At 42.4% G+C, this 20,000-nt stretch overlaps 3 long non-coding RNA genes across 3 annotated transcripts in view; all 3 read right to left on the minus strand.

The window, feature by feature from the left end:
• LOC132540493 (uncharacterized) overlaps window positions 1-20,000 on the minus strand; it is a 1,042,170-nt gene that overhangs the window by 535,462 nt on the left and 486,708 nt on the right. The window lies entirely within an intron of this gene.
• Window positions 1-20,000, minus strand: part of LOC132540492 (uncharacterized) — a 313,599-nt gene that overhangs the window by 114,814 nt on the left and 178,785 nt on the right. The window lies entirely within an intron of this gene.
• Window positions 9,342-20,000, minus strand: part of LOC132542037 (uncharacterized) — a 47,728-nt gene continuing 37,069 nt past the window's right edge. Inside the window, exon 3 of the long non-coding RNA XR_009553172.1 lies at window positions 9,342-9,562. This is a non-coding gene — a long non-coding RNA (uncharacterized LOC132542037). The remainder of the gene's footprint in view (window positions 9,563-20,000) is intronic.

The raw sequence follows: 20,000 nt of genomic DNA on the forward strand, positions 1-20,000 counted from the left end.
TGGTGGGGTCTTCAATCCAGGGAAGCCTAGCCAGCATCCTGGTGGCATCTGGAACCTGGTGATTGAAAAGAGAGTTAACATATGAAGCCAAACAAATTGTTGAGCAATCATGGACCCAAAGCTTGGAATAGTGGAGAGGAAGTGTTAGGGAGGTACTCACTGCAAACTCTAGTGTACTTCTGCTTTCAGGTATATATTTTGCAGTAGTTTATGGATACATGTGAACATAAGCTCTCTCTCACAGAAACTGGTGTATATCTAGGTTATGGGACTTTGTTAGAAAGTGAACCACCTGAGATGAAATTAGAGTGTACTATAAAAGGAAAGGTCTCACCTGAGTAATGAAGCTGAAGGGTTGTCATTCCACACGTGAAGTCTCTGGACACAGTCTGAAGTGAAGCATGTTGAGGTGGCAATCGTTGCGTTGGTTAGGTTGTGATCGGTGGATGCAATATTATTTGGTATGGATTGGGAGACGCATATGGGAAAGTGGGCCCTATCCAAGGGTTCCAGGACTGGGGGAAGTAGGGGCTCTATAGTGGAGAAGTGAGGTTCCTGCTGACTTAGGGTTCAAAAAACAATCGATAGTTAATGTTATCATCACATTATTTGGTAATTGGGTTAACTTTGAAAAGTCCTTTTGTTAGGGTTTGCTGTACAGTATCCAGTATCTTATATATAGCTGTGCTATTGGATGCTTACCCCTTTACTTATTTCACGAAGCACAATCAATCACTTCCAGCTGGTGGTGGGAGTGGTGTATAAACACCTACCACAAAAATAGTGCCCATGTGATAACAATTGTCTCCCATTACTTGTCCCATTACTTTCTTTTGAAAGCAGTATTTCAAAAGAAAAATTTAGTGGTCCGGGAAGTGGTGCAATGGATGAAGCATTGGATTCTCAGGCATAAGGTCCTGAGTTCAGTCCCCTGCAGCACATGTACCAGAGTGATGTCTGGTTCTTTCTCTTTTTCCTCCTATCTTTCTCATTAATAAATAAATAAATTCTTTTAAACAAAAAGAAAATTTATATAGTTATTATCCAGGACCCATGAGATAGGGCTTATGTACCCATGTATCCATAAGTTGGGGGAAAATATATACCTTAAAGCAAAAGGGCACAGTAGTTTGCAGTGAGTCAATAAATGCAGCAAGCAAGTAGAAAGACTTCAAAAAGACACCATAAATTACCTAATCAAATAGTTTCTTAGACATAGACACCCTCCTCACCTACTTCCTATTTCACTTCTCTCAATCACTCCAAAGCTAATCTTGTCAGACAAAGTAAGGACTACAAAAGTTGGATAAGGGGAAGAGACTGGCATATTTTAATGATGACTCTTTGGTCACTACCAGGCCACCCCATCACCTGGGGCCCTAGTCAGGGAGTCATGGGATTACCACACAGATATGATGGACCTAGACCTCCAACAGATCCCTCTCTCCCCTGTCACTGGTCATCTCCACATGTAACAACATAATGGGCCCCTCTGAGGATTTTGCTCTCAGTGTGGAGCAACAGTGGTAGGGAATGCTCCATTCTCCGAAGGGAGGGTAGGCAACATACTCCACCACTTAAGGAAGGTGGGTCCTGAAATTAGTGCAGCCTGGAATGTTCCTATCCATGACCACAGAATGTGACCTCAGATGTACAAGGATGCAGAGGTTACACAGGCCCCTTTGCTGAATATGGACCCCAAATCAAATCGATGGGGTTTACAGTTAACAATATTTATGCACTTTTCGTGTATTAGAGAGATAATCTCTTCCCTGATACAACTTTCTAGTTTTTTCCAACTATGACACCATCTCCCCAGACAGTAACTTGGGTCCACATGCATGTTAGATGTCAGACTCACTCAAAAAACTGGTAAAGTCATGGGCCCCTTGGAATATACCTAAAATAGACTTACTAGCTTTTTCCAGAATGGAGACCCCCCCAAATCTTCATCAGCAATATTCTTGCCTTTATATTCATGATTAGTCAACAACTTGTTCTACTTTATACCTTAATTCTTTTTCAGCCACAAGTTTCCAGATGCTACTGTCGGCTGCGACGAGGAGGAGAGAGAGAGAAAAGATCTGGAGCGGAGAGGGAACACAATTCTTTATTTGAGCGGGCACCTCAGAGTTGGGTGAGAGAGCAGTGGTTCAGGCTACGTGGATCTAACCAAAATGGCCGTCTCGCGCAGCACCCTTTTCTGCGTCTAACCACTGAGGTGAAAACCAGGCAAGAGAGAGGGGCAGAGAAGAAGGGCTTTATGGGGCAAAAACTGGGAGTGACAAGCCAGGACAGGATTGGTTGGGAAGGGCACTTCAAGAATATCGTATTAACTCTCGCAGGAACTGGCACTAGCCTGAGGGGACCACATGGCGGAACAGGCGCTCTGAGAATGTCCCAACTCTCGATGGAACTGACACTAATCTGAGGGGACATCTACACAGCATGCTACCATGATGCCAGCCTGACTTTCCTGGGCAGACCACCCCACCAATGTGTCCTAGAACTCTGCCTCCCCAGAGCCCTTCCCCACTAGAGAAAGAGAGAGACAGGCTGATAGTATGGATCAACCTGCCAACACATGGGTTCAACAGGGAAGCAATTACAGAAGCCAGGCCTTCCACCTTCTGCACCCCATAATGACCGTGGGTCCATACTCCCAAAGGGATAAAGAATAGGAAAGCTTTCAAGGGAGGGGATGGGATATGGAGTTCTGGTGGTGGGAACTGTGTGGAATTGTACCTCTCTTACTCTATGGTCTTGTCAATATTTCCATTTTATAAATAAATTTTAAAATGTTAAAAAATAAAAGGGGGAGGAGGAGGAAAAAAATAGAAAGAAGAAAGAAAAGAGAAAAGAAAGCTCACAAAGTAGGCCTCATCATCAGAGGTATCATAAGCAAAACTCAGGTCAGAGGAGTTGGAAATGTGTGTCACAGGAACATGGTGATATAGAGAGGAAGGGTGGCAGGAAGGAAGGCTTCCTGGGGATCTTGTGGGCACGCCTGGGGTGTCTGCACTTCTTCCTGTAGGTAATGGGAGCCACAGAAGATGTTGATGAAGACTGTTTCCAAAATTATTAAACTTATATTTAAAAGGAAATCTCAGTCCCAGAGCGATAGCTCACTATGTAGTTAACATGGCCCAGTTCAAAATCACAATATCACAGGGGACACCATAGCACTAGGAGAAGATCCAATTCTCTCTCTCTCTCTCTCTCTCTCTTTCTCTCTCTTTCTCTCTCTTTCTCTCTCTCCTTCTCTCTCTCTTTCTCTCTCTATCTCTCTCTCTCTCTCTCCCTCTCTCTCTCTCTCTCTATACATATATATATATATATATATATATATATCTTTCTCTCAATGACCCAAAAAAAGTGACCCAAAAGTATGGGAAAAACCTCTCATCCATGTTTAAAAAGGCACCAAGAGGGCAGGAAAAAAATAAAGTTCACTTGGATAGTGTGGCTGCTTTGCCATGTGTGCTTCCCAAGTTCAAGTCTGGTCCCCACCACATTAAAGGGAACTTTGATGGTGGGGTATCTTTAATCTGGCCATCTATCTTGGAAAGAAAATAAATGAAAAGATAAAAGAAGGAAAGGAGAGGAATGGGAGAGGGGAGGGGTAGGGATGGAAAAGCACCAGGAATATGGTACCCCTAAACCATTTCCCTTTACTTCCTATCAAGAGTCCCCTAAGATGAGTATATAGTTCACCATCTGACTGGAGATGCAGGCTACCATGTAGTGAAGATGGAAATGCTAGAGACCAAAGTGTATGAGGCAATGATCTCTGAGGGTCTCTGATCTGTTCTTCCTGAAATAAAGCAGAAAGCCAAGGATCAAAAAGATAGCCACTATTGAAAGCTTCTGTGGGGCCTGGAGGCATGGCAGGGGTGCAGTGACCCAGCGGTGCCAGGCTGCACTATCCCAGGTGTGTTAGGGAGCGGGCCCCGCAGGATGCTGGACAATACTGGGAAGGAAAAGGAGGGAATCCTCGACCTTGGGTAGAAGCCGAGTCACAGGCCATTGAGCCCCGGGCATCTCAATGAGTCTCAAGAATGAAAAAAAAAATTCTTGGAAGCTGACAAGGCAGCAAGTGAAAACAAAAGATTCGATCTGGTAGGAAATAAGATCCAACTGAGAGAAATGTGTTTGGTTTGGGAAGATAAAATAAGCAACAGGCCACTGAACTCAGGTCAGGAGAGCAGGGCAGCCTTCTCTCCCACCCCCACCCCACCCCAAGAGGACAGCAGACTTAGAAGGAAGTGTCTTGAGGTGTGTACAACAAAGAAACTATTTTGAGAAAAAATGTCTCACACCCAATAGGGCTCCTTTCCACAAAAATGTTGGCATCCAGGCTGGATGGTGGCATAAACAGTAGAGCAAGCGCACATGTCACCATCTGTAAGGACCCAGGTTCAAGCCCCTTTGGTGAGGAGGGGGACTTCAGGAGCACGGGGATGTGCTGCAAGTGTCTTTTCTTTTTTGGTTAGTCTTTTCACATAGATGATGACATCTTTTTCCCCCTACCAAGGTTCATTATAGACTCCTCTCTTGCCTGTGGTCATCTTTTTCTTGAATAAAAAGTGAGAGACAGAGAGAGAGAGAGTGCATGTCCCAAGTTTTCATGTGGCCTTATGCTCTGCAGGAATTTTGGAGGATGAACCTCCTACCACCCCAGTCCAAGCAGGTCCAGGGGGAAAGTGATTCCTCTCAGAACAGCCATATCATCCTCTTTTGACCTCACATGAGTCCTAAGACTACAGAATGACTGTGTCAAAAAAGAATAAACATTAAACCAGTAGGACTTTGCAATTGCCTGGGAGTCAATGTTTACACAGCAGCTTCTTTGCTGGCTGTCATTTGTTGAATGTCTCATAAATGCACTTACCAGTTGATACCAAGAAGACTCCTTAGCACACCTTGTGCCTGGAGCCCTTGTGCCTGGTTTGTACCTTGGTAGATTCAGAAGTGGAGTGACATCTTCATTTGGGTGAATTCTTTCCTATTTCATGTCAGATGCTGCCTTCCTATAGTATGATCCCGAGGTCTTCCCAACAGGACATCATTAGAAATGGAATGCTTCTGTTCTCTCAAGCATGAGGTCAAATTCAATCCCTGATAGCACATGTACCAGACAGATGTATGGTTCTTTATCTCTCCTCTTATCATTCTTCATGAAAAAATAAATTAAATATTTTAAAAGAAATGCATATTTTAAAAAATGAAGGAGAAGAAGAAGGGGGAGGAGAAGGAAAAGGAAAAGAGGAGGAGGAGGAAAAAAGAAAAAAATGAAATGCTTTGGCTTTGTTACTTGTTTCCTTGGGAGATTATTGTTCCCATAATACCATGTTCCTTTCAACAAGAGGTCTAACCATAATTTTGGCCACTTCAGATATGAAACCCAGCAGAGTATGCACCATCAGACCTGTGTTATAAAGGTAGACTCTCACATGAACAACAGGTTTAGAAAGTCAAAGAAGTGGGGCTGGGAAGTGGTGTACCGGGTTAAGTGTACATAGTAAGAAGCTCAAGGATGCATATAAGGATTCAGGTTTGAGCCCCCACTTCCCACTTGAAGGGGGGATGCTCCCTCTCTATCATTCCCTCATCTCTCAATTTCACTCTGTCCTATCCAATAAAGTGTAAAAAAAAAAAAAAATGACCACCATGAGCAGCAGATTCACAGTGCCAACACCAAGCCCCAGTGATAATCCTGGAGGCAGAGAAAGAGAGCTCTATAGATAGATGATGATAGATAGATAGATAGATAGATAGATAGATAGATAGATAGATAGAATCCAAGGAGTTATTCAGAGCAGTAGTGACAAAAGACATAGATATGGAACAGTGTCACTTCAGATTTGTAGAGACAGGCCATTATCATGGTAAGAGAATTAATTGGAGGGTTGTCCAGCCTGTAACTATTCATTCAGGATAAGCTCAGACAATTTTTATTTATAAATGTAGTTTTACATTTATATTTAAATACTTTACATTTCTCTATTGAAAGACTTTCTCTATAAAAAATTATTCATTTAGAGAAAAATTCATTTTCAGTAGATTCATGGAGTTCTGCAACCAGAACCAAAACTGATTTTAGAATATTTTTATCACCCCAGAGGAAAAGCCAGTACTCAGTCTTCTATCAATATACTAACAATTTCAGCCCTAGGGAACCACTAATCTATTTGCTATCTCTGTAAAATTCAGAAGATTTTCATTCTGCCTGAGATTTACTTTCCCAAGTATACAATGAGAGAAACTGGGAGGAAAACTCTCAAACTTTTCTCTTTAGGATATCTAAAACCTATAATCATGCAACAAATGATTTTTCATATGCCCTTACAGGAACAAAGCATGACATTTGACCTGGTTTGTGTTTTGTTCATTCCTTTAAAAAGAGTGTAAAATTCACTTGAGACATCAAAAGTACACCACATTCCATTTTCCATCACCATTGGGTATTCCAAGTAAATGTTTTGTTTGTTTTTGTTGGTTGGTTGGTTGGTTGGTTGATTGATTGATTGGTTGATTTGGGATAAAAAGATATAGAGGGAAAGAATCAACAAAACTTCTTCCAATGTGGTGGGGCTGGGGTCAAAGCTCAGGAGCCTTCATAGGTGAACTATTGAGCCCATTTTCCAGATGCTCATGGGATGGATCCCAGCTATTTGTGATATTTTTACACAAGTCATACATTAGCATCACAGAATCTCTCAGTAGGTTCCCAAGATTAAAAGCACTAATCATATTCTAAAGAAAATTGATTGGCTTGCAAAAAGAGGGATCAGTTTACCCATTTTCAATCCTCCACCCACTTCCATCCAGATGGGTAAAGCAGATTATGGAAAAGGAGTCATTCAATTAAACATTTTGGAAAAAGTGCAGTGGCATTTAGTGCACTATAGCCTTAGTTACAAAATTCTTATCTAACAGGTTTTTAAAGAACATTTTATTTGTGATCCCATTACCTCTGTCCTTCATGATTGCTGATGAGAAATTGGTTGGTGATATAATTGAAGATCCTTTGTATGATGTCTAATTCTCTAGCTATCTTTAAGACTTTCTCATTATCTTTAGCATTCACCAGTTATGCAGTGATTCTTAATGTGAATCTGTTGAATTCATTCACCTTTGTAGTTTTTGAAATTTGAACTTTCTTGATTTTGTGATTCATCTTCTATTTGGAACATTTTTACTCATTATATTTCCAAATGTTTTTTCTGCCCCCTTTTCATTCACCGTTTTTTAAAAAAAATTTTATATTTATTTATTTATTTTACCTTTTGTTGCCCTTGGATTTTTTATTGTTTATTGTAGTTATTATTATTGTTATTGTTACTGATGTCATCATTGTTAGGACAGAGAGAATTGGAGAGAGGAGGGGAAGACAGAGAGGAGGGGAGAAAGATAGACACCTGCAGACTTGTTTCACCACCTGGGAAGTGATGCCCTCTGAAGTTGGGGAGCCAGGGGCTTGAACTGGGATCCTTATGCTGGTCCTTGTGCTTGGCATCACGTGCACTTAACCCACTGCGCTACCTCCCAACTCCCTCATTCACCCTTTTTATGGACTCCCATAATGAATACATTGGTTTGTTTAATGCAGACCTACAAGTTTCTCTTTCTTTAGCTCATTCATCTATCTTTCTGTTTCACTGGTAATGAAATTTCAATCATCTTATCTTCAAGACTGTCCATTTTTTCATCTGGCTGATCAAACCTGATGTTCAAATTCCCCAATGAGTCTTTCACCCTTTTGTACTTTTTAGCATCAGGCATTCTATTGTTTCAACTTAGTTTATTTTAATAATTTCTACTTGATTTCCTTTATTATTTAGTTCATGGTACTCATCAGTTCTTTACTATTTTTAAGATGAATGATTTAAACTTTAATTTATTCATGTAAGTGTCTGGAATTCCTCAAAGATTATTTTGGAGAGTCAGGCAGTACTGCAGCAGGTTAACCACATGTGGCAGGATCCCGGTTCAAGCCCCCAGCTCCACACCTGCAGGGGTGTCCCTTCACAGGTGGTGAAGCAGGTCTGCAGGTGTCTATCTTTCTCTCCACCTCTTTGTCTTCCTCTCCTCTCTCCATTTCTCTCTGTCCTATTGAACAATGATGACATCAACAACAACAACAATAAAAAGACAACAATGGCAACAAAAGGGAAAATAATTTTTTTAAATATTATTTTGTCCTGTTCAACAAAGTGTCTTCTTTTTTCTTTGTATGTTGTTATTTCTTACTGAAAACTTACTGTCTAAAATTATGACATGGCTACTCTGAAAATCACATTCTCCTTCTTCTCCAGAGGTTTCTAATTATTGTATGGAGGCATGTAGTAACTTTAACAAACTATTTTCCAACTACTGTTTCCTTGTCATAAGTGGTCACTGATGACTTTTCCCCTTTTACTCAATCTCAGCTAGTGTTTTTTGTTTGGTTGGTTTGGTTGTTTGTTTGTTTGGTTTGGTTTGGTTTGCCTCCAGGGTTATTGCTGGGGCTCAGAGCCTGCACTACAAATCCACTGCTTCTGGAGGCCTTTTTTCCCCCATTTTTATTGTTGATGGATAGGACAGAAAGAAACTGAGAGAGGTGGGGGGGAGACAGAGAGGGGGAGAGAAAGATAGATACCTTCAGACCTGTTTCACCACTTGTGAAGCGACCCCTCTGCAGGTGGGGAGCTAGGGTCTCAAACCATGATCTTTGCCAGTCTTTGTGCTTTACACCATGTGCACTTAACCTGCTGCACTACTGCCTGGCATCCTCTTCTAGTGTTTTAAGAGATTTCACTGCATGCCAGGAGATTAGAAAATACAGATAAATAAAACCAACCAATCTTTGAACATTGATTCTGTGAGTTAGGGCAACCCTTCAGCACCTAGAATAAAGAAATACAAGTATCTTCTAGCCTTGATCTTTTGGTTACAATAAAATTATAGATCAGTGAGAGATCAAATCTTCTCAGAAGTTCTCAGAACTTTTCTGTGCATGTGTGCTGCCCTGAACATGCATGCTGATTTTTAATCTATTAGTATATACCACCATTTTAATATGCCTTAATGTCACAAAAAACTCCCTCAACCTCTACCTCTCAGGACCTACCCAGGAAGCTGTGAGTTTCTTGTTTGCCTTACAATTTTTTTCTTTATTAGGAGATTAATTTTCTACAGTTGACAGTAAATACAACAGTTTACAGATGCATAATATTTCCCAGTTTTCCACATAACAATACAACCTCCACTGGGTCCTCTGCCTTCATGTTCCAGTCTTACAGTGTTTTTAAGAAATGCCTACCACTTTTACATCCTTGGTGGTTTCCATTGTTGGGAACACTGTTTTATTGACTGTAAGCAAAAGGAATTATGGGACATGAACATAATTAGCATACAGCTGACGTCAAAAGCATACAACAGATGTACTTCAACTCTCAAAAGATTGTGGGTATGGGAAATTACTTAAATAAGCCACTGGTGGAACTTCAGCTCCTTCAGCACTTTCTGGCCTCTTGCCACTTCACTTCTGGGGCTGCAGGCATGTCATTTCTCCTGAGACCTACATGCCATGAAATCAAAAGCTGAAGAACATTTAAAAGACATATGCTCTTGCTACATGTCTAACTAGCCTTTTTCTCTTGACTATTTTCCATTGTGGCTTTTATGTACCTAGTAAAACTGCTGTTTTAATAAACTCCAAATAACATCCCACAGAAGTTTTTGTTTTTTCTACATTCCATGTTAGGGGAAACAGAGTCAAGTGCCTCATTTCATTCAATCAGATAGCCCAAACCAAAAGAAGAGACAGAAACAGGAAATTCCAAATAAGGTCTTGCAGTCAGGGACTAGAATTTCACACTAAGAATGTAAGATGTTCCTTTTAAGAAAACTACCAACAAGAGAATATCAAATAAAAATACTACAAAGATTCCTTGCAACTTCAAAATTGCCTTTTCCTTGGTTCAGCATTCTCTTGGCCACTGTGAATGTTTTACTCTTTTTTTGAGTCCTGAATAAAAAATGATTTGACAGTTTCTGTTTATTTTTCATTTTTCTGTACAGTCTGGAAGTTACCTGCCTGCTTGGCCATTTTGCCGGCCTACTTGCTGGGGGAGAGGTTGTTGTTTTGTTTTGGTTTGTTTTTATTTTTATTTTTGTTTTCCACTAATGTTATCACTGGGGCCCAAATGACTTCTCAGCTCCTGGCAACCATGTTTTTGTTTGTTTGTTTTTTTGTTTTTGATAATGATGAAGGGAAAGAAGAAAAGTGGAGAGGCACCTACAGCACAGTTCCACTGTTTATCAAGCTTCCCCCTGCAGGTTGGGATGGGAGACATGTGCTTTCCTAAGTGAATTACCACCCAACCCCTAGAAGAGAGATTTTTGCCTCCAGAGAAGAGAGGCGTTTCCACCCCAAGACACACTCACCTCAGACCAAATGAGGGCACTTCAGAGGTCTAGAGACACCTAAGGGACTTATCAGGAGTTAGACATGTGAGCCTCTTGTGAAAAACTAACCACGTGTAACTACATGAGCTATCCTATTGCCCAACAGGAAGACCACATTGCATTCAGAGCTGGACCACTTGCAACAAAGGTAATGGCACACAGCTCCTGTAGCCAGATTCCATGGTATATGGCCAGCTGAGCTCAAGCTCTTCTGAAAAGACCCTGAGCTAAGAGGAAAGATAGAGAGGCAGCCCAACAGAAAAAAGTCCAAGTGAAGTGTTCTGTTGGAGCATAAGTTGAGAATGAATCAGTGGTCCATTGGTCCCTTCAAAAGTGCCAAAACAACAGCTTAAGGCTTGAGGCCCACTGTTGAAATGAGTATGTTTGAAACATTCACTGGAACATTTATGTGAAAGAAAAGCTAAATTAAAGAGAATATGAAGAGTCAGGCAGTGGTGTACCCAGTTGAGCTCAGGTTACCATGTCTAAGGACCTGGGTTCAACCCCCCTCCCTCCCAGTCCCCACTTGCAAGGGGGGAGTTTCAGCAGTGAAGCAGTGCTACAGATCTCTCTCTCTCTCTTTCTGTTTCCTCCACCTCTCAATTTCTCTCTGTTCTATCAAAAAGAAGAAAGAGAAAAATGAAAGGAAGGAAGAAAGAAAAGAAAGGAAGGAAAGGAGTTACCAGGAGTGGTGAATTATTCATGCAATTACCAAGCTCCAGCAATAACTCTGGTGGCATCAATAATAACAGTAAGAAACAAACACACACGCACACGCACACGCACACGCACACGCACACGCACACGCACACACACTGCTTATCAGATGAGAAGTACAACATAAAAGTGAAGCCTTCTTGCCACAAACCACTCCTTCTCCAGCCCTAACTCCAGAGAAAGAAGAAAGCACTGAGAAATGGTCCTCTTTCCCCACTCCAGCTCCTAAAGTCAGATCAAGAGTGAGATGGGGCAATGGAGAAGGGAGAGGAGGATTCCAGTTAAGTGGGGAAGGTTTTGTCTAATTCATGCAAAACTTTTAGTACCTGAACAGAAAGGCTGTGAAGTCTTCCCAAGATTTAATCCCAGAGCAACAAAGGGAGTTCTCACTGAACTAATAAAAAATAGTCCTTCCAGTTTGCTGACCCAAATCCATTTAATACTTGGGTGACACACATGATTGGAAAACAAGTGTAGGAAATGGCTGGCAGAAGAAAGCAGCAAATCAGAATTGAACCGATTTCATCTGTTGCTCTATGTCATAGATCAGAAAAAAAAAAAAAGAGGAGTCAAGAATAAAATGAAATGTTTAACATCATTTGCAACTGTAATAAAAAGTTTAGGATTGAAAAGAGGCCAAGATTATACAACAGAGAAAGGAAAGTCTCTTCATTCAATGATGTTGAGAAAACTGAATGATCACATGCAAAAGAATGAAACTAGACTAATAATAACATCACACATAAAACCAATGCAAGTTACATTATGAATATAGTCATCAAATAAGAAAACATGAGCAATAAATAAGCTCCATGACATCAACCTTAGTGGTGTATTTGTGGATTTGACCTCAACAGCAAGGAAAATAAAAGCAGAAGTAAGCATATGGGCTATGTCAAATTAAAAAGCTTGTTCATGGGTTGAGAAGTTAACAATGGGCAAAAGACTCTCATGCCTGAGGTTCTCAGATCCCACGTTCAATCCCCCACACCATCATAAACTGGAGCTGATCAGTGTGCTGGTACAAAGTAGGAAAAAAAAAAAAAAAAAGGAAGAAGAGAAGAGAAACACTTGTTCACAGCAAAAGAAACCATAATTAAAAAGAAAAGACAAGCTATCGAATAGTAGGAGGTATTTGTGAGGGAAACATTCAACAAAAGGCACTATCTAAAACATATTCAATTTGTAAAGAACTTATACAACCCAATAACAAAACAAAACAAAAAAAATCCAACCGAAAGAAGGGCAGAGGTTCTAAATATACAATCCTCCAAAGAAAACACATAGTAAGTACCTGAAATAATGTTCATTATCTCTTATTATTAGGTAAATGCAAATCAAAACCCCAACAAAATATTTCCTCACACCTGTAGGAGTGGCTATTATCAAAAAGACAAGAAACAAGTATTAGGGGAGAGCCATGGAGAAAAACAAACCTCTTATGCATTGTTGATGGGAATGTACATTGGTGTGGCCACAACAAATAATAGTATGGCAGCCAGGCAGTGGTACACCCAGCTAACTGAACACATTACCATGCGTGAGGACTTGGGTTTGAGCCACTGTCCCCCACCTTCACTAAAGGTGAAGTAGGTCTGCAGGTGTCTCACTTTCTCTTCTTCTCTATTTCCTTCTCCCCTCTCAATTTATACCTGTCCTATCAAATAATAATAAAAATTAAAATGGCCACTAGGAATGGTGAATTTATTGTGCAGACATCAAGCCCCAGTGATAGCCCTGGTGGAAATATAGATAGATAGATAGATAGATAGATAGATAGATAGATAGATAGATGATATACAGACAGACAGACAGATAGATAGATAGGGTGAATATGCTTCAGAGAACTAAGAATAGAACAACTTCACCAGAAGTGTGTGTGTTGCTCCAAAGTAAAAGACTCTGAGGGTGGGAGGGAGGGTTCAGGTCCTGGAACATGATGGCAAAGGACCTAGTGGGGGTTGTATTGTTATGTGAAAAACTGGGAAATATACAAACTGTTGTATTTACTGTCAACTGTAAAACATTAATCTCCCAATAAAGAAATTAAAAAAAGAACAACTTTATGATTGAATAATTTTCAGGTATTTGTCTAAAGAAAAAGAAAACTGATTCAAAAAGTCCTATTTGCCCTTAAATTCATTGCAACTTTTCAGTACCTAAGATATGAAATTAGCCTAGCTGTTTAATTCATTGTATTTATATATTTTCTTCAAGTTTGGGAGCCACTCTCTGCCCTAATCTGGCTTTCTAGTTCTATTCTCAACTCTGCAACAATCTTCCCAGACAATGTATCTAGTCCACCTCCGTGTTGGCTGTCAAGCTCAAGAAAAAGTTACTAAAGTCATGAGCCTCTAGGAACTTACCTAAAATAGACTTTCTAGATTCTTTACAACCTAAGATCTCTATTCCCATCTGCTCTATTACTACTTTTTGATTCCTGTTTTTTAAACATTTTGTGCTGCTTCATATCCTACTGCCTTTCAGCCACCAATTTCCAGATGCTACTATGATCCTATCCTAACCTCCTTGGCCAGATGACCTCACCAATGTGTCCTGGAACCTCACCTCTCCAGAGCCCTAACCCACTAGGGAAAGGTAGAAATAAGCTAGGGCTGGGGAGTCGGGCTGTAACACAGCGGGTTAAGCACAGGTGGCACAAAGCACAAGGACCGGCATAAGGATCCCGGTTCGAGCCCCGGCTCCCCACCTGCAGGGGAGTCGCTTCACAGGCGGTGAAGCAGGTCTGCAGGTATCTATCTTTCTCTCCTCCTCTCTGTCTTCCCCTCCTCTCTCCATTTCTCTCTGTCGTATCCAACAATGACAACAACAATAATAACTACAACAATAAAACAACAAGGACCACAAATGGAATAAATAAATAAAATAAATATTAAAAAAAATAAAAATAAGCTAGGGCTATGGATAGACCTGCTAATGTCCACATCCAGTGGAGCAGCAATTACAGAAACCAGGGCTCCCACCTTCTGCACCCCATTAGAAATTTTGGTCTATACTCCCAGAGTCTATCCATCTGGCTGATAGGGGAAGACGACCAAAGGGCTCTGAACCCCATTTCCACCAGGACCCAAAGTGTTTGTCATGAGGAATTTGATATTATACCATCACTGAAAGTAAAATTAATCTGTAAGATACTAGAGGAAGTCAGGCACTGTTTCTCTTACCTGAGAGGGAAGAGGAAAAACAGAAAGAGTCAGAAGTAATAATAGGTGTAGATGTGACTTAGAAAGAAAGTGAAGGCAGGCAGGGTCATAGAAAGGTGGGGAAAAAATAGACGTAGATGTAAATATAGATATAAATATGTAGTGACTGATATAATGTCTACCTATATCTGTGACCTTGGCAAACTACTAGTTTCTAATGAAGGAGGTGGAGACACAGAACTCTGCTAGTGGGAATGGTGTGAAATTTTATCATTATAAAATTATCTTATAATTTTCAAAAAAATATTAAATTACTAATAAAAATAAATTTTAAAAAGCTTAGCTGTTTAGAGAGAGACAAAGACGAATGGATAAAGAAGTTGTAGTATCTCCAAACATGGACAGATAGTTGTAGAAATACTAGTAACCCATATCTTCAACCTTAAGAGAACTGCTGTAGCTTACAATGGAGGGGGTGGGGATTCAGATCTCTGGTAGTGGGGATGGTGTAGAGTTGTACCCATTATCTTGTAATTTTTTAAATCAATATTAAGTCACTAATAGAATGCTCACTATACAAATGAATGAACATTGTCATTTATAGCAACATGAATGGGACTCGACATTATGCTAACTGAAATAAGTAAAAAGGATAAAGAGAAGTACAGAATGATTTTACATATATGAGGGACACGAAGAAACGAAACAAACTCTTAGATCCAGAGAGTTATCTGTGGTTCCTGGAGAAGAAGAGAGACAGGTGCATGAATTAGGAAGGAGGTTTAATAATATGGTGATTGATCCTTAACTAAGGTGATGATCACCACTATGTAGTACATACAGATGTTGAGTTGTAACACTGAACACTTGGATGTCACAAGCTAGCATAACCTCAGTAAAGCCTTTTAAAATAAATGAACATCTAAAACATAGGGTTTAAACATGCTCTCATCATACCGCTAACATTCAGGTGCAACAGGTAGTCAAGGCAGAGCTGGGCAATGTCACAACCAGTCAAAACAAGTCACCATGCACGAGGACCAAGGTTTGAGCCCCCAGTCCCCACCTTCCGGAGGAAAGTGTCACAAGCAGTAAAGCAGGCTACAGGTGTTTCCTCTTTTCCCCTTCTCTTTCCCCTTCTTTACCCTATTTCTCTCAGTCATTATTATAATAAAAAAATAAAGGAAAAAATCCTCTGGAAATGGTAAATTATTGCCCCAGTGATAACCCTGGTGACAATAAAAAAAGAGGGGGGGGGGAAAGGGAGGAAGGATAGATGGAAAGAAGGAGGGAAGGAAGGAAGGAAGGAAGGAAGGAAGGAAGGAAGGAAGGAAGGAAGGGAGGGAAGGAGGGAGGGGAAGAGGAGGGGAGGGGAGGGGAGGGAAAAGGAAAGGAGAGAAGAGGAGAGGAGAGGAGAGGAGAGGAGAGGAGAGGAGAGGAGAGGAGAGGAGAGGAGAGGAGAGGAGAAAAGAGGAGAAGAGAGGAGAGGAGAAAAGAGGAGAGGAGAGGAGAGGAGAGGAGAGGAGAGGAGAGGAGAGGAGAGGAGAGGAGAGGAGAGGAGAGGAGAGGAGAGGAGGGGAGGGGAGGGGAGGGGAGGGGAGGGGAGGGGAGGGGAGGGGAGAGGAGAGGAGAGGAGAGGAGAGGAGAGGAGAGGAGAGGAGAGGAGAGGAGAGGAATGGAGAGGAGAGGAGGGGAGAGGAGAGGAGAGGAGAGGAGAGGAGAGGAGAGGAGAGGAGAAGAGAGGAGGGAAGAGGAGAGGAGAGGAGAGGAGAGGAGAGGAGAAGAGAGGAGGGAAGAGGAGAGGAGAGGAGAGGAGAGGAGAAGAAAGGAGGGAAGAGGAGAGGAGAGGAGAGGAGAGGAGAGGAGAGGAGAGGAGAGAAGAGGAGAGGAGAGGAGAGGAGAAGAGAGGAGGGAAGAGGAGAGGAGAGGAGAGGAGAGGAGAGGAGAGGAGAGGAGAGGAGAGGAGAGGAGAGGAGAGGAGAGGAGAAGAGAGGAGGGAAGAGGAGAGGAGAGGAGAGGAGAGGAGAGGAGAGGAGAGGAGAGGAGAGGAGAGGAGAGGAAAAGAGAGGAGGGGAGAGGAGAAGAGAGGAATGGAGAGGAGAGGAGCGGAGAGGAGAGAAGAGGAGAGGAGAGGAGAGGAGAGGTAAAGAGAGGAGGGGAGAGGAAAGGAGAGGAGAGAAAAAGAGAGGAGGGGAGAGGAAAGAAGAGGAGAGGAGAGGAGAGGAGAGGAGAGGAGAGGAGAGGAGAGGAGAGGAGAGGAGAGGAGAGGAGAGGAGAGGAGGTGAGAGGAGAGGAGAGGAGAGGAGAGGAGAGGAAAGGAGAAGAAAGGATGGGTCAAGGCAGCTGGAACTGGAGGCCAGGAGTTGGGGGTCCCAGGGAGGGATATGTGCTCCCTGCTGGTTTCTTTAAATATGGTGCTTGGGAGTGGGAGGTGGGGCAAAGAGCTCAACATCTTAGAGTCACATTCCTGGGACCCCAGAGGTCCCAGGTTCAATCCCTGGCACCACCATAAATCAGAACTTAGTGATGCTCTGGTCTTTCTCTCTTACTGTGTGTGTCTCTCTCATAAAAATACACATTTTTTAAATTCAATGCTTGAGATATGGTTTGAGCTCTTTGAGTGTGTGAAACATCTCAGCTCAAATGGGCACCACAAAATTTTAAAAGGTGGGACAAGCAGTGGCAGCCTGAAGTTCTCTGGAGCAAGATAAAGTATAAAGCAGCCAGACTTCACAAGGCCACCCATTACAGCCAGCAGCGGGGAAGTGAGGGATCTCATCGCTGACCAGGAGCCGCAGGGATGGCTGGTCTTTCCTTGTGTTTTCCCTTCCAGGGTTTCCTTTAACCCACTCAGGCCTCACTGTTATCCCCAGCTTCATGTCTCCCCAGCAATAAAATTACAACAGTTCCTTTCCTGTGTTGCTCCATTAAAAAAAATGTACAATGAACGTCTTCTGAAGGAGAGAAATAAAGGGACGAGGAGGAGGAGGAGGACTGGCTGGGATGCTAGCTTTCAGACTGTGGTTTGGATTTCCCTAAACCTGAGCTCACAAAAATGCCTGAGATGTTTACGCAAGTTGTTCCACCAAGCCTGTGGCCTTTGGGGTGGGGGTGAGGTGGGGGATAACGTGTATATGACTTCACCCTGTGGTGGTGGATGCTGCTGTCTCAGCAGCTTCACCTGAAACAGGGAGTAGTCCCCCACAGCACTTGAAGTTGGGGGGGTGGGGAGCAGTGGAATTAGTGTTCCTGCTGGAGGGTTGGGAGAAAGAAGAAGAATGAAAGGGGAAAATATTACCTCTCTTTCATTAAATATTTTCTTGTATGTATTTGCTTATGCATTTATGAGGGAGAGAGGAGAAAGAGAGAGAGAAAGAGAGAGAGAAAGAGAGAGACCAGAGCATGCTCAGCTCTGGTTTACGGTGGTGCTGGGAATTGACCGTAGATCTTAGACTCAAATATGAAAATGTTTTTATATATAATCATTATGTTCTCTTCCCAGTTGTTTTGTTTGTCTTTCTTGCCTTGGTTTTTCTGCAGCAAATTCAAATATGATTCTTTATATTTTTTTTATTTGTTTGTTTGTTTTGTCACCAGAGTTGTCACTAGGGCTCAGGGCCTATACTGCAAATCCAGCTCTCTCCGAAGTCTTATTTTTCTTTCTTACTTGATAGGACAGAGAGAAACCAAAAGGGAAGGGGAAGATAGAGAGACAGAAAGAGAGAGAAAGAGAGATACCTGCAGCACTGCTTCACTCCAGCTTTCCCCCTACAGGTAGGGACCAGGACTTGAACCCCAGGTCCTGGTGCCTGGTAACATGATCGCTCAAATGGTTATGCCACCACCCTGCTCCACAATTCCACTTTTTCTGAATGGCGATGAGTAAGTTTCTGCACTGTCACTGTGAGGTTCCTCCTAGAAAACTGTTTTGTGGTGACAACATGTGAAGCCCCTAACTAGGCAGAGCAGTGTTCATTTTGTAATGAGGAGACACAAGGGCTGCCCTAGCCTGGATGAGAACAGAGGAGAAAGAGTTACTAGCACCGCAAAAGGTCCCACGTTCCATTTCTCCAATGAGTCAGAATTCTGTGGCTGTAACAGGTTCTTTAGCAGCTGGAGGAATGAAACATCTCCGGGTGTCCTTGGCCCAGTGAGGTCCAGGCCCCACGCCAGGGAGTGGGAGTTACCCAGACCCCAGCACTCACCCAGACCATTAGCCACGCAAGCCCTTGCCTTGTCCAGCTGTTTCCCTTGCCTGCACGCAAGGACTCTGGGGCCAGCTGTGCACCGCCTTACAGAAGAAGCTGCCCAGCCCACAAGTCACCCCACAGCCTAGTGAAAGATAAATGAATCATGGGTCTTCCAGACACCACACGGGTACTTCTCACATTAGTCACCTCACTCCCAGAGTCCTGGATTTTGCATTCCTACTTGAAAAGAACATAACTATCACATTCCCCACTTCAAAGGGCAGTGGATCCAGGGGCCCAAGGGGAGGATGTGGAGGCTTAGAACTTGCCGCCCTCATAGAGGAGCAGACGCTGGGTCATCTTGGTCTTTTGGGTCACTTCTTGCATCAGTGAGGCTTGCGGAGAGCTCGCACAAGGTTCAAAAAGGTGTTGAAATCACTGTGAGGGACTGAATATACCCAGTGGAACATACATGTTACCATGAGCAAGGACCCAGTCCCCACCTGCAGAGGGGAAGGAAGGTCCACAAGTACCGTGTCAGATCCGCAGGTGTCTTGCTTCTCCGTTTCTCTACTTATTACTGTCAAAAAGCAAGAGAAAAAAAATCTACCAGGAAGAGTGAAGCCATGCTGGTACCAAGCCCCAGAAATAGCCATAGTGGCATAAATAAATAAATAAATAAATAAATAAATAAATAAATAAATAAATAAATAAATAAATAAATGGGGCTAGGTGATGGCAGAGCACATATGTTATAATGCATGGGTACCCAAGTTCAAGCCCTCAGTCCTCAACTAAAAGCAGGGATGCTTCATGAGAGAGCTTCATGAGGCAGTCCTGCAAGTCTCTCTCTCTCTCTCTCTCTCTCTCTCTATCTCTCTCTCCTTTCCCCCTTCCCTCTCAATTTCCTTCTGTCCTATACGGAAGGAAATAAGTAAAAAAAAAAAGAAAAAAGAAAAAGTAACCATTGGGAGTGGTGGATTTGTTGAGCAGGTGCTTGGCTCCAGTGATAATCCTGGTGCCAATTAAGAAGTATGAAATGGGGAGTCGGGCTGTAGCGCAGCGGGTTAAGCACAGGTGGCGCAAAGCACAAGGACTGGCATAAGGATCCCGGTTTGAACCCCGGCTCCCCACCTGCGTGGGAGTCGCTTCACAGGCAGTGAAGCAGGTCTGCAGGTGTCTATCTTTCTCTCCTCCTCTCTGTCTTCCCCTCCTCTCTCCATTTCTCTCTGTCCTATCCAACAACGACAACAACAATAACTACAACAATAAAATAACAAGGGCAACAAAAGGGAATAAATAAATAAATAATAAATATTTTTTAAAAAAGAAGTATGAAATGGACCTACCCTATGACCCTGCAATCCTCTCCTAGGGATATATCCATCCAAAATGATCTGTGTCTACCTATGCTCACAGCAGCACACTTTGTAATAACCAAAACCTGGAAACAATCTAGATGTCCAACCGCAGGTGA

The sequence above is a fragment of the Erinaceus europaeus genome, chromosome 1 (assembly GCF_950295315.1).
Source record: "Erinaceus europaeus chromosome 1, mEriEur2.1, whole genome shotgun sequence".
NCBI classification, from domain to species: domain Eukaryota; kingdom Metazoa; phylum Chordata; class Mammalia; order Eulipotyphla; family Erinaceidae; genus Erinaceus; species Erinaceus europaeus.